This window comes from Macaca mulatta, chromosome 10, assembly GCF_049350105.2.
Source record: "Macaca mulatta isolate MMU2019108-1 chromosome 10, T2T-MMU8v2.0, whole genome shotgun sequence".
In the NCBI taxonomy this organism is placed as follows: domain Eukaryota; kingdom Metazoa; phylum Chordata; class Mammalia; order Primates; family Cercopithecidae; genus Macaca; species Macaca mulatta.
The window spans coordinates 18,899,347-18,913,574 of NC_133415.1; the positions used below are offsets into that span (position 1 = coordinate 18,899,347).

Here is a 14,228-nt window from a genome sequence, read left to right on the forward strand (position 1 = left end):
ATTCATTATTCAATTTAACGATAACATTTATTTATTTATTTATTTATTTATTTATTTATTTTTATTGAGACAGAGTCTCGCTCTGTCGCCCAGGCTGGAGCGCAGTGGCGCGATCTCGGCTCACTGAAAGCTCCGCCTCCCAGGTTCACGCCATTCTCCTGCCTCAGCCTCCAGAGTAGCTGGGACTACGGGCGCCCGCCACCTCGCCCGGCTAATTATTTTTTGTATTTTTAGTAGAGACGGGGTTTCACCGTGTTAGCCAGCGTGGTCTCGATCTCCTGACCTCGTGATCCACCTGCCTTGGCCTCCCAAAGTGCTGGGATTACAGGCGTGAGCCACCACGCCCAGCCCAATTTAATAACTTTAAAAATAATTTCAAAGCAGATGTTTTTATGATAAATAGTACAAAAAGGAAAACTTTAAAAAGAGAAGAAAAAAAGAGCAATGGCCATCGCTGTATCAAGTACCCATTTGAAGGAGGGGGAGTTGTACTGATTTTAACTGCGTGTCAGTTTAAATTATCCCCAAAGAATTTCTGGCTAGGATCCAGATACCTATCACACGTATTTTACATGAAAACTCAAATCTTCACAACAACCTCGGTCTGGGGTGTGCTTATTCCCATTTATAGATAAAGCAGCTGAGACTGGAAAGGCTAAGAAACTTGCCAGGGGTATCCCCATAGGAACTGACACTAACGATATTCAAATGCAAGTCCGCCTGGCTTCAAAGCCTACCTTCTCTCTTCCAGCTAATTTCATGGCACTGCACAAATAGTTTCTCATAACCAGATGAAATGCCTTTGCCTGCAGCCCCAAGCAAACAAGTATTTCTTCTATGCAATACCAAGACAACAGTACTTTTAAACAAAAGCTTACATTTATCTTTAATCTTAAGACATTACATGTGTGAACATCAACTGAAGCAAAGAAATGTGGATACTGAAGTAATTGTTATTTAACTATTTTCTGAAGTAACTTAGAAGAACAGTAATTCCCATATTAAGGATCATCTGACTTGGGCTGGGCGCAGTGGCTCATGCCTGTAATCCCAACACTTTGGGAAGCCGAAGCGGGTGGATCATTTGAAGTCAGGAGTTCGAGACCACCCTGGCCAATATGGCAAAACCCCACCTCTACTAAAAATACTAATAAAAAAATTAGCTGGGCGTGGTGGCACCTGCCTGTAATCCCAGCTACTCGGGAAGCTGAGGTGGGGGAATCGCTTGAACCCAGGAGATGGAGGTTGCAGTGAGCCGAGATCACACCACTGCACTCCAGCCTGGGTGACAGAGCGAGACTCCATCTCAAAAATAAATAATTTTTGTAAAGGGTCATCTGACTTGAAAGGGGTGCTTTTCCCCATCTCCAGATGCAGCTGAAACGAGACTGTCAAAAAAAATAAATGATAGCAGCAAGCCCCGAGGGTTTGCGATCCTGCGGCTGCCTGTACCCATGGAGCTCAGTGTGGTCTTCACTTCCCAGTCATTTAGGGTCACTCACACCCTCCCCAGAGCCACAGTTTGCTGGGGATGTTGTCTGAATGGTGAGTGTCACCCAGGAGGATCCTCATGGGAGACTGAGCCTGTTCTATGCTATAAACATCACACAGGCAAGAACAAGAAAAGCAGACAAATACTGCCATCCTATCAGTTTGTTTATTTTTGACTATTCCGTTTCTCAGGGAAACAGGAAATGTAAGAGAATGGAATGTTTGTTTTTTTGGTAGGGCAGGTTTTGTTTCATTTCTCTGAATATGCTACTGGTATTTTTCTAAGACACACTAAAGGTGGAAGGAGGTGATGCAGGAAGCTCAGAGGTAGGATTAGAAGACCAGAGAGCTCCAGGCGGGGCAGGGAGACCACAGACCTCACTCTGCAAACATCTCCTGGGCCCTCCTGTGTGCCTGACCGGGGTCAGGACAGGTATAAGGATGAAGAAGGCAGGCAGGATCTCTATCTTGGGCACCTGGGGGGGTGGTGGCAGCGTTTACTAAGGTTGGGGTACAGGAAGAGAAGAGCACATTTTTGATGGGAATTCATGCAGTTGTTTGGAAATGTTGAGTTTCAAGATCTGCAGCAGCACCTGGTGGCCAGGGTCAGGAGGCAGGTCTGTCATTCAGGAGAGGCCTGAGGGTTCAATGTTGAGTAGCCACAGACACTGCCCCACCCTTCTCGTGGAGTCAGACATTCCTCAGCAATCACACAGATCCATTTAAAATGGCTAAGAAAGAAGAAGAGATGAGTAGGCTGTGACATAGGCCGGGAGATGCAAGCCAGCTGCTTGGGGAGGTGACATTGGAACTGACTTCTGAAGCATGCAGAAGAGTTGGCTGAATGAAGAGAAGCACGGAGGGACTTCGCTGCAGGCAATTAAAAACAGCATATGCGAAGGGCCTGTGGCCAGAGGGGACAGCGTTAGTATCCGGGCTGGGGAGAAAGCCAGTGAGCCTTGGACAGAGACGCTGACGTGGGGAGTGTGGGTAAGATGGGTTTGGAGCAGAAGGCAGGGGTCAGACCACACAGAGCCCTGTAGGCCGTGAAGTTTTGTCTTCACATATTTGCGTTTCCACGTCTCACTCCTCTAGGTAGATGTGTCACAATGTGGCAGAATTACAGAAGAGATGCGAAGGTCATCTTGCCTGTGCTCCTTCTCCTGATGGGAGTGTCTCTATGTGCCGTGCTTCAAATTCCAAGGAGAGTCTGTCAGATGCTACACACCGAGGTTAAGCTTTATGAAGCAGCTGTGGGGATGCCCCCGTGCTCTCTGTTGCATGCGTCTGTTTTAAATGTCTACCACACACCCCATTTCCGGACCGCCCCATTTCTGTCAAAGACTTCATAACGTGCTCCCTGCTCACAACCTAGGCCTCAGGCTTCCTTCCCTTCCTGCTTCCAAGGAATAACAGATCAGCCTTTGACATCCCCCAGCCCACCCTTGCTGCCGTGCCCCTGAGATCATAGATGTGGAAGAGATGAGAGCAAGGACAGACTGCCGTCCTACGCCAGGCCAGGCCCTGGGCATCCTCTAAGTTCATTTGCGCCTCTCCACTAGCAACAACCGTCCAGTGACCAACTCCTTAGTGACTGAAATCTATTATAACGTCCATTCCTCCCATCAATCTGGTGGGATTCAAGTGATCTTCCTATTTGGGGCGTGAGGAAACTGAGTCACAGAGTGGTCAGTGACTTGCCCAAGGGCTCACAGCTGTAAATGTGGGAGCCAGAAGTGAACTGGCGTCCTTCTACCACTGTTCATGCTGCTGCCATCTTGCCCTGCCCTGCCCGGTGATGACAGCAGCCAGTCTTGTCCTAACAGGTCTGCTGGCCTCCATCCACGTGCTCCAGTTCTGGGTGCAGGGGAAGTGCTGGATGATCAGAGTAGTCCAAAGGAGGTACCATGCGGGAGGGAGCAGGGGCAGGCGGGTCTGGCTGAATCCTAGCTCCTCCACTTTCTTGCTGAGTGATCTTAGGCCAGAAACTTCAGCTCTCTTTGCCTTTATTTCTGTGTACGTAAAATGGAATAAAGATAGGAGCTACCTCATAGAAGAAGTGTCAAGAGGCTTACGTGGGGTGATATATGTAAAGTGCTTAGCCCCATGCCTGGCACACACTAAGGGCTCAAGAGATACGAGCTGTTGTTTCCACAGCCTCCCGAGAACTCTCGTAAAGCCTGCTCTACAGGTGTCTACCCCACTGCATCCAAACCCTCGACGGCTGCCTGATATCCATGAAACACAGTTCAAACTCCTACCTCTGGTGCCAGGCCCCTCACAAGCTTGCCATTCCTGATCTGTCCACCCTAATTCCAGCTGCATCCCCAACAAACCTTCCACTTGAATTGACCTTACCCACTCCTTGCCCCCACATTCCTCCTGACTCTGCCTGTTTGCATATGACTTTTCCCACATGTCATGGAAGACTTTGTCTAACAGCCATTCAACAAACACGCTTACTGTGTGCTGGGCCTTGTGGAGAGTTGAGAGATGCAGTGGTAAACAAAACAGCAAAGGTTCCTGTCCTCAGATCACCTATGGGGAGTGGAGAAACAGACAGTTGAAAAAAAAATGAACGTATAATTCTTTTTTTTTTTTTTTTTTGAGACGGAGTCTCGCTCTGTCGCCCAGGCTGGAGTGCAGTGGCACGATCTCGGCTCACTGCAAGCTCCACCTCCCGGGTTTATGCCATTCTCCTGCCTCAGGCTCCCGGGTAGCTGGGACTACAGGCGCCTGCCACCACGCCCGGCTAGTTTTTTTGTATTTTTTAGTAGAGACGGGGTTTCACTGTGTTAGCCAGGATGGTCTCGATCTCCTGACCTTGTGATCCACTCATCTTGGCCTCCCAAAGTGCTGGGATTACAGGCTTGAGCCACTGCGCCTGGCCAGAACGTATAATTCTAAATGGTGTCTAGAGCTAGGAAAAGAGAACTCTTAGAGTGAGACAGAGAAGATAACAGGAAGCACCTACTGGAGACCAGTGGCCAGGGAGGGCTTTTCAGGGACAGAATTTCAACGGAGACATGAGTATGAGACGGGACTGGCCTAGGAAAGACTGTGGGGAAGGGTCTCTCAGGGAAAAGGGGAACAGCATATGCAAAGACCGTGGCTGGAGGGAGTGCGGCACATTCAGTAAAGAACTGAAAGGCCAGTGGGCTGGAACGTAACTGGGAGGTAGGAGTCGGGCTGAGGAATAGGAGGGAGACACAGGAGATGAAACAGAAGGCTTGGGGGAGAGCTGGATCAGGCAGAGCCTTGGAGGCAGGAAATGGAGGCCAGCTCCTCCTAGAAGTCTTCCCAGACTTCAGTCCTTGATTTCCTCCTCCAGATTCTTCTCGATCTTGATTTTCCCATCACTTGCATAGGACCAGACTCTGCCTATGTAAATCTCCAGAGTCAAGAACATAGGAGGAGTTGCCTCCTTTGGTGGGAGGCTGCACGGGTCACTCCAAAGTCCTGGTTCTCTGACTCTGTGGCTTGAGGATGCAGCTGTGACAAGGCTGCCCTGGGCTTCCACTCCCATCTCTAATCCTCCCAAGGGAACACCCAGCATGGGCACTGGGCTACCCCCACTTATTTTGGTTTCTTTGAGTTCTTTTGAATAAAGCCCTTATCTGGGTGGGGATCTCTGTTTTCCAAAATCAGTCTGCCCCTTCTGACAGGATGTCAGGCCTCTTACGCCACTGGGCATGCTTCACTCTGGAGTGCCCAGGGCATGTGAGCGGGACAGGGAGGCTGTGAGAGGCTGATGCAGACCTCGGCATCCCCAGGGGAACTAAATAAAGCTATTGTTGGGAAGGGAAGAGAGAAAATAGCCAGCAAGATGTTTTTTGTTCTCTGTGACCTGTCTGTGTTTGGGGAGGGGCTGACATGTTGCAAAGGGGTAGAAGTGGGAATGGCCTTCAACACCCATTTGAACAGCTTGGGAAGTGGGGGGTGGCAGGAGGACAGCAGGGCAGCAGCACCATCTTCACTGTCTGACTTCAGGCAAAGGGCTGTGTTTTCTTTCTTTCTTTCTCTTTCTTTCTTTCTTTCTTCCTTTTCTTTTCTTTCTTTCTTTTCTTTCTTTTTTTTTTGATGGAGTCTCGTTCTGTCACCCAGGCTGGAGTACAGTGGCACAATCTCGGCTCACTACAAGCTCTGCCTCCCAGGTTTATGTCATTCTCCTGCCTCAGCCTCCTGAGTAGCTGGGACTACAGGTGCCCGCCACCACGCCCGGCTATTTTTTTTATGTTTTTTGTATTTTTAACAGAGACGAGGTTTCACCGTGTTAACCACGATGGTCTCGATCTCCTGACCTCATGATCCGCCCACCTCGGCCTCCCAAAATGCTGGAATTACAGGCGTGAGCCACCGTGCCCGGCCAGCGCTGTGTTTTCTTATCTATAACATGGGGGAGGGAAAGGATGCTACCATCCATAAAGTGCCTGGTCCCATTCCTGGCCCTTACATGACAGTAACTATAGTCATTTTAGCCTGGAGGTAATATGGTGGGTGATTCACCCCGTACGCAATGCCGTGGCATCCACTTTCATTTCTTTTTTTTTTTTTTTTTTTTTTGAGACGGGGTCTCGCTCTGTCACCCAGGCTGGAGTGCAGTGGCCGGATCTCAGCTCACTGCAAGCTCCGCCTCCCGGGTTCACGCCATTCTCCTGCCTCAGCCTCCCGAGTAGCTGGGACTACAGGCGCCCGCCACCTCGCCCGGCTAGTTTTTTGTATTTTTTAGTAGAGACGGGGTTTCACCGGGTTAGCCAGGATGGTCTCGATCTCCTGACCTTGTGATCCACCCGTCTCGGCCTCCCAAAGTGCTGGGATTACAGGCTTGAGACACTTTCATTTCTTGAGCTCTAACAACTGACTTTAGAAACTGAAGCCTGGGCAACAGAGCGAGACTCCGTCAAAAAAAAAAAAAAAAAAAAAGAATGTCTGCAAATTCTGCTGGTTCTCCCTTTAAAAATCTCCTGGCCTGACCTGGAGGAATTAAAACACTAGCTCATAAGGACATGTGTACAAAAATGTTTAATGAGCTCTTGTTTATAGTAGCAGAGAGAGAGAGAATGAATAACACAAATGTCTATTAATAGGAAACCAGTGCATGTGTACATGTGTAGATGGTGCAGCTATTCTTAAAACTATCAGGATTGGCCAGGCACGGTGGCTCACGCCTGTAATCCCAGCACTTTGGGAGGCCGAGGCAAGCAGATCACAAGGTCAGGAGATCAAGACCATCCTGGCCAACATGGTGAAACCCTATCTCTACTAAAAATGCAAGAAAAATTACCTTGGCATGGTGGTGGGTGCCTGTAATCCCAGCTACTCGGGAGGCTGAGGCAGGAGAATCGCTTGAACCGGGGAGTTGGAGGTTGCAGTGAGCTGAGATCGCACCACTGCACTCCAGCCTAGTGACAGAGCGAGACTCCATCTCAAAAAACAAACAAACAAAACAAAAATAAAAACTATCGGGATAGGACTATCTTTATTGACACGGGAGGAGGGGTGTATATGGTGTGATGTTAAGAGATAAGAGCTATTTTCAAAAATACAGACATCGGCCTCAGCCATATCCGTGCATTCATGTTTGCAAAGATTGCACATGGTGAGGGATGGGGAGGACTAAGCCCCAGACACACTGGGGAGGTGAGATTAGTTACCTGGTCCGGAGAAGGGGAGTGGGAGAAGATAAAAGAAAATAAAAACATTTGTAGCAAAAATAAGAAAACACTTATGGTATAATATTAAGTGAGAAGATAGATGCAAAATTCTACCTCGAATATTGTTATAAAGTATCCTGGGGGTTTTATTGGACCTATAAAAATTACAAGGTAATGTGGACCAATACAAACACTGATTTGGTTAAATGATGAGATTGTAGACAATTTTTGTCTTGAATTTCTATGGTCATTTTAATACTATTATTTCAATAAAGAAGTGTCACAAAAAAAGAAAAGAAAAGAAAAGCTCCGGGAGTGCTCCCACTCCCTCTACCATCTCTTCCCAGTCCAAGCCCAACCGGTGGTATTTAGTGTCTTTACAATCAATTCCAAACTGGCCCCTGGCCCTTCAGTCACCCCTAGCACAAATTCATCCTGCCCATAGCTGGCAGGTCACTCCCTGGTTCCAGAACTATCCTGCTTCCCCACTGTCCATCCAAGCAACCTGAACTCCCCTCTTTGGTTTCAAAGGCCCCCAATAATCTGGCCCCAAATTACCTCTTCTGTGTCCGCAGCACTAGCCCGGAGTCTTGCCAGCCCATACGTGGTTCTAAAAAGAATGCTGTTTCCAACAAGTCAAAGTAAAAAATGGCAAAGGAAATTTTCCCCTAGTATCAGGAAAATCCATTGCTTTGGATGAATTCTGAAATGTTTTCTGTGAAATATCTTACTTAAACATTCTCAGATTTTTCTAGATTGAGGCAGGCAGATTACTTGAGGTCAGGAGTTCGAGACCAGCCTGGCCAACATGGTGAAACCCTGTCTCTACTGAAAATACAAAAATTAGCTGGGCATGGTGGCACACTGGTCCCTGGTGCCAAAAATGTTGGGACTTCTGCTCTGGAGACTTGCACATGACCGCAACCTACCCCCACGCCTTCCTGCCATGCTGCCTCACTCTGGTCTTTCATTGTACAGCCCATGGGTCCAAGCAGATAGTAAACCCTCTGAGGGCAGAAATCTTGTCTCAACCTTCGGTGTGCCCCAACCAGCACAAGAACAGAACAAGTCACATAGTTCTCATTCAGTCGTGCCCACAGAATTGATTTCATATTATTTTATTGACCACTATCATGGGGGGGAAGCATTTGTTACACCTCAGATATGCATGCGATTCCCAGAAAAGTGTGCCTTGATAGAGAGAGTGCTTGACGGAGAGTCAAGACACATAAACTTGACTTCCGGTTCTGCCTTCGTGTGCCTTGAAAAACAATCTCGTCCCTCTTTGGGCTTTGGTTTCTATGAAGACATGTGTATTTGTTTTCTATTGCTGCCCTAATAAATCACTGCAAACTTAGCAGATTAAAAGAACCGCTCTCCTCCCCGTCCCGCCTTATCATCTCACAGTCCTGTAGCTCAGAAGTCTGGATGGTACAACGGGGTTCTCTGCTCAGGCTCCCACAAGGCTGAAATCAGGGTGCATTCTCCTCTGGAGCTCGATTCTCCTCCAAGGTCATTCTTATCACTGAAAGGATTCCGCTTTTTGTGACCATAGGTGTGAGGTCCCCATTTTTTTTTTCCTCTTTTTTTTTGAGACGGAGTCTCGCTCAGTCGCCCAGGCTGGAGTGCGGTGGCGCGATCTCGGCTCACTGCAAGCTCCGCCTCCCGGGTTCACGCCATTCTCCCGCCTCAGCCTCCCGAGTAGCTGGGACTACGGGCGCCCGCCACCACGTCTGGCTAATTTTTTGCATTTTTAGTAGAGACGGGGTTTCACTTTGTTAGCCAGGATGGTCTCGATCTCCTGACCTCATGATCCACCCGCCTCGGCCTCCCAAAGTGCTGGGATTACAGGCGTGAGCCATCGCGCCCGGCCGAGGTCCCCATTTTCTTACTGGCTGTCAGCCAGGGGCCACCTTCAGCTCCTGCAGACAGTCCACACACCTAAACACATGGTCCCCATTCCTCTCAAAGCAGCAATGGTATACTGAGTCTTTTACATGATTTCAACCGCTCTGACTTCCTCTTCTGCCACCGGCCTGAGAAAGCTATTTGCTTTCAAAGGCTCGTGTGATCAGATGAGGCCCATCCTTATTTTAAGGTCACCTGTGCCATATAACATAACATGATATGACAGTCTCATCACACTCACAGGCACTAGTGGTCACAGGGTGATACCTTCGAGGCTATTCCTAGAATTTCACCTACCACAACACGGTAGCATGAGGGTTCCATAAGGTAATTGATCAGGTTCTTTCACATTGAAAGCGCCAGCCTATTGTCACCCTCTGACTCTGTGCTCTGGTGTGATCTCCTGGTTTTCCTTTGTTTGATTTCATTTCATTCCCTCCGTTGTCAGCAGATGCTGCCAGGCCAGAGCCTTCTCTCTCCTTCCTTAATCATCTAGTCTTCCTTTACCTCTCCCCTGACCCCCACAAAGCCAGAGTCAATTCTTTCCTCCCCTCCCTTCTACTTTACACTTTAGGTTTCAGCACCATTTGGTGCTAAGTGGTTTTACATTCCTTATTTCTTCTTGTCCAAACAGTCCTGTGAGTTAGGCATGATCATCCCCATTTTGCAGATTAGAAAACTGAGGCTCAGAGAGGTTAAATATCTAACCTGAGATGAAATAGGGAGTAAATGGCAGAACTGCTGGCACTCCCGCAACCATGCCCTTTCCAGTTCTCACCAAGGTAGCATACGATCAGACTTGAGGGGACAGAAGGGAAGAGAGAGAAAACCCATTTCCCCTCACCTCAAGCTCCACCTTAAAATGAGATGAAAGTGAAGCTCCCTTAGTGATCCAGGCAGTCCCTGGACTGCTGGAGGTGCCTAAGGTCTGCATAGGTTGGCTGGGTGTGATGATTCAGCCAGGTAACAAAAGTCCTTTGGTGAAAAAAAAAAAAAAAAAAAAGTTTGTAGTAATATTGTTTATAACTGGAAAAATAGAAACCACCTGAATGTTCATCAACAAGAAATGGAAAGTGGTAATGTAATCATGAAATGGAATACTATGCAGCAATGAAGATGAATCAGAGTTATACATATCCATGTACATGAATCTTACAAACATTATGTGCACAAAAAAAGTTGTATAAGAGTATTTCTTTTCTTTTTTTCTTTTTTTTTTTTTTTTTGAGACGGGGTCTCGCTCTGTTACCCAGGCTGGAATGCAGTGGTGCGATCTCAGATTTCAGCTCACTGCAGGCTCTGCCTGCCAGGTTCACACCATTCTGCTGCCTCAGCCTCCCGAGTAGCTGGGACTACAGGCACCTGCCACCACACCCAGCTAATTTATGTACTTTTAGTAGAGATGAGGTTTCACCGTGTTAGCCAGGATGGTCTCGATCTCCTGACCTCGTGATCTGCCTGCCTCAGCCTCCCAAAGTGCTGGGATTACAGGTATGAGCCACCATGCCTGGCCAAGAGTATTTCTTATACTACTTATATAAAGATTTGTGAGTCAGGTTTTTTGTTTGTTTGTTTGTTTGTTTGTTTGTATTTGAGACAGGGTCTCACTCTATCACCCAGGCTGGAGTACAGTGGCACAGTCATAGCTCACTGCAGCCTCCAACTTCTGCGCTCAAGTCATTCTCCTGTCTCAGCTTCCCTAGTAGCTGGGACTACAAGTGGGTACCGTCATGCTTGGCTAATTGTTTTTTATTTTTTGTAGAGATGGGAGTCTCACTATGTTGCCCAGACTGGTCTTGAACTCTTTGTCTCAAGTAATCCTCCCACCTCAGCCTCCCAAAGTGCTAGCATTACAGGCATGCACCACTGCACCCAACCTTATAGAAAGTTTAAAATTATCTAATATATATTGCTTGGGAATCATATGTACTAGTAGAATTACAAATAAATGCAAAAAAATAATAAACATGGAATTTATATAATGGTTACCTCTGGGATGGGAGGTATGAGAGAGTGATCAGAAAGAAGTACATCAGGGTAGCCAGGCGCAGTGGCTCACACCCGTAATCCCAGCACTTTGGGAGGCCGAGGCGGGTGGATCACGAGGTCAGGAGATTGAGACCATCCTGGCTAACAGGGTGAAATCCTGTCTCTACTAAAAATACAAAAAATTAGCTAGGCATGGTGGTGGGCACCTGTAGTCCCAGCTACTCGGGAGGCTGAGGCAGGAGAATGGCATGAACCCGGGAGGTGGAGCTTGCAGTGAGCCAAGATCGCACCACTGCACTCCAGCCTGGGTGACAAAACGAGACTCTGTCTCAAAAAAAAGAAGTAAATCAGGGGCTTCAACTGTCTAGGCAATGTTTTCTTTCTTAAGCAAGCTGATGTCCATAGTATTGCTGTTTAAGGCTTTTTCCATATGTGAAATATTTCATAATTATTATTAAGTTAACAAGTAATAACCACCAGGAGTATTCTCATCACATAATATTAAGTGGAAAGAGCAGGAAACAAGATTGGATATCCACTATACTCCCAATTTTGTAAAAACAGAACAAATCAAGGGAAACAAATACAGATTTTTTTTAAAAGAGCAGCAGATAATAAACCAAAACTGTTAGAAGTCTGAGGATGATTTTTATTGACTTCTTTATACTTAAAGTAATTGATATCTATATCAATCAGTAAGGTCATTGATGAGGTTCTTTCAATTAATCTTATCTTATTTTCCAAAGGTTTTTTTTTTTTTTTTTTTTTTTTTTGAGACGGAGTCTCGCTCTGTCGCCCAGGCTGGAGTGCAGTGGCTGGATCTCAGCTCACTGCAAGCTCTGCTTCCCGGGTTTACGCCATTCTCCTGCCTCAGCCTCCCGAGTAGCTGGGACTATAGGCGCCCGCCACCTCGCCCAGCTAGTTTTTTGTATTTTTAGTAGAGACGGGGTTTCACCATGTTAGCCAGGATGGTCTCGATCTCCTGACCTTGTGATCCGCCCATCTCGGCCTCCCAAAGTGCTGGGATTACAGGCTTGAGCCACCGCGCCCGGCCTTTTTTTTTTTTTTTTTTTTGAGACGGAGTCTCGCTCTCTCTCCCAGGCTGGAGTGCAGTGGCGCGATCTCGGCTCACTGCAAGCTCCACCTCCCGGGTTCATGCCATTCTCTTGCCTCAGCCTCCCGAGTAGCTGGGACTATTTTCCAAAGTTTTTATAGTGAGTACTTATTGCTTTTGGAATCAAAATCAAATGTTGCTGTTTTTTTAAACATGTATGTATTCACCATAGACACCAGGGTATGGTAAGTTTTAGCCTGAAATCAAGAAAAAAAGAAATTATGGCCGGGCACAGTGGCTTCCGGGGCTGGAATCCCAGCCCTTTGGGAGGCTGAGGCAGGCGGATCACCTGAGGTCAGGAGTTCAAGATCAGCCTGACCAACATGGCAAAACCCCGTCTCTACTAAAAATACAAAAATTAGCCAGACATGGTGGCGCATGCCTGTAATTCCTACTAATCGGGAGGCTGAGACAGGAGAATTGCTTGAACCCAGGAGGCAGAGATTGCAGTGGGCCAAGATCATGCCACTGCACTTCAGCCTGGGTGACAGAGTGAGACTCTGTCTCAAAAAAAAAAAAAAAAATTATTTAAAGTCTACTGCAGGCCACTCTAGTGCTAGACTTTAAAAGGGGACTGTTCACACCAAGCTAGGAGTCAGACAGACCCAAGTTCAAGTCCTAGCACCACCCCTTCCCAGCAACTGACTTGAGTCTCGATTTTCTTATCTGTAAAATGGTGATTAAAATACTTTCCCTGGTTGCCTCATGAGGCCAATGTGGGGGTAAAATGAGATGAGGGCTACAGAATGGCTTCATGATGCATGGGCGGACTCCTGCAGAGGCTCAGCAGCTACTACAGGACAGACCAGGCAGGAGACATCAAGAGGGCAAGGCTGGGTTCCTTCGGTGCCCACAGTGTAAAAGGACAGACAGTGCTGTCCACGGACAGCCAAGGAGAGGGGGTCAGGATGGCCCCGGCTAGGAATGGTCCACTTGGAAGGAAGTGATGTACATAACTGGGAGGGATAACCTTTGGCCTCAAGCAATGCAAAATGTACTTCTAGAAACTGAGAAAACACTCTCAAAAAATGCACGAACAACATGAAAGGGGGAAAGCAAAGCTCAGACCTGAGTCCTGGCTTCCTGGCTCCCTGGTTAAGTGATGGTGGCTGTGGGAGGTAAACACTCCTCCCAGCCCAACTGTCTCACTTGTGTCGGAGGGAGAAGCGTGCACGCCTTCTAGGTCTTGCTAAGAGGCCTGATTGAAGGACAGATTCAGTATCGAGCACCTTCCCTGGATCAGGCCGTGTTCTAGGAGCTGGGGGTGCAGCAGGGAACCCACCAGGCAAGGATGCTGTCCTCAAGTGTGGCTCCCTAAGGGAGGTGACGCAGAGCAGTTGCTCATCACGGAGCCTATGTGGTGCAGTCAATAAATGCTTGTGCCAGAGGCAGGCATGGCCACGATGGTTAAGCAGCCTCGTATGGTGGCCTGGGGAGGCTTAGGGGAAGTAATGAAAGTTTTCAGGTGGTTGAAGTGTTATTTGAAAGAATAATGGGCCTGGCGCAGTAACTCACGCCTGTAATCCCAGCACTTTGGGAGGCCAAGGCGGGCGAAACGCTTGAGGTCAGGAGTTGGAGACCAGCCTGGCCAACATGGTGAAACCCCATCTCTACTAAAAATACAAAAATTAGCCAAGCATGGTGACAGGTACCTGTAATCCAAGTTACTTGGGAGGCTGAGGCAGGAGAATCGCTTGAAGGAGGCGGAGGTTGCAATGAGCCGAGATCGCGCCATTGCACTCCAACCTGGGCAGTAAGAGCAAGACTTCATCTCAAAAAAAAAAAAAAAAAAAGAATAATGTAAGACAGGACTATGCTAGGAATCTTTAAGCTGCCATTCACTGAGTGCCACACATATAATAACTCAATCCTCACAGCAACCCCATGGGATACTATTATTATGATCTTCATTTAACAAATGAGGAAACAGAGGCACGGGTCAGTGCAGTGACTTGCCTGAAGTTGCATAGCGGTAAAGCCAAGATTGGAAACCAGTCGGTTTGTCCTACTCCATTGTCTCTGCAGCTTGGTGGGTGCCCCAGACAAGCTGGTCTTAAGAACTCAGAGCTTCC

General features: G+C 47.7%; 1 protein-coding gene across 4 annotated transcripts in view; it reads left to right on the top strand.

Moving 5' to 3' along the window:
- The window catches only part of SYN3 (synapsin III), a 553,834-nt gene that overhangs the window by 451,114 nt on the left and 88,492 nt on the right, over positions 1–14,228 (top strand).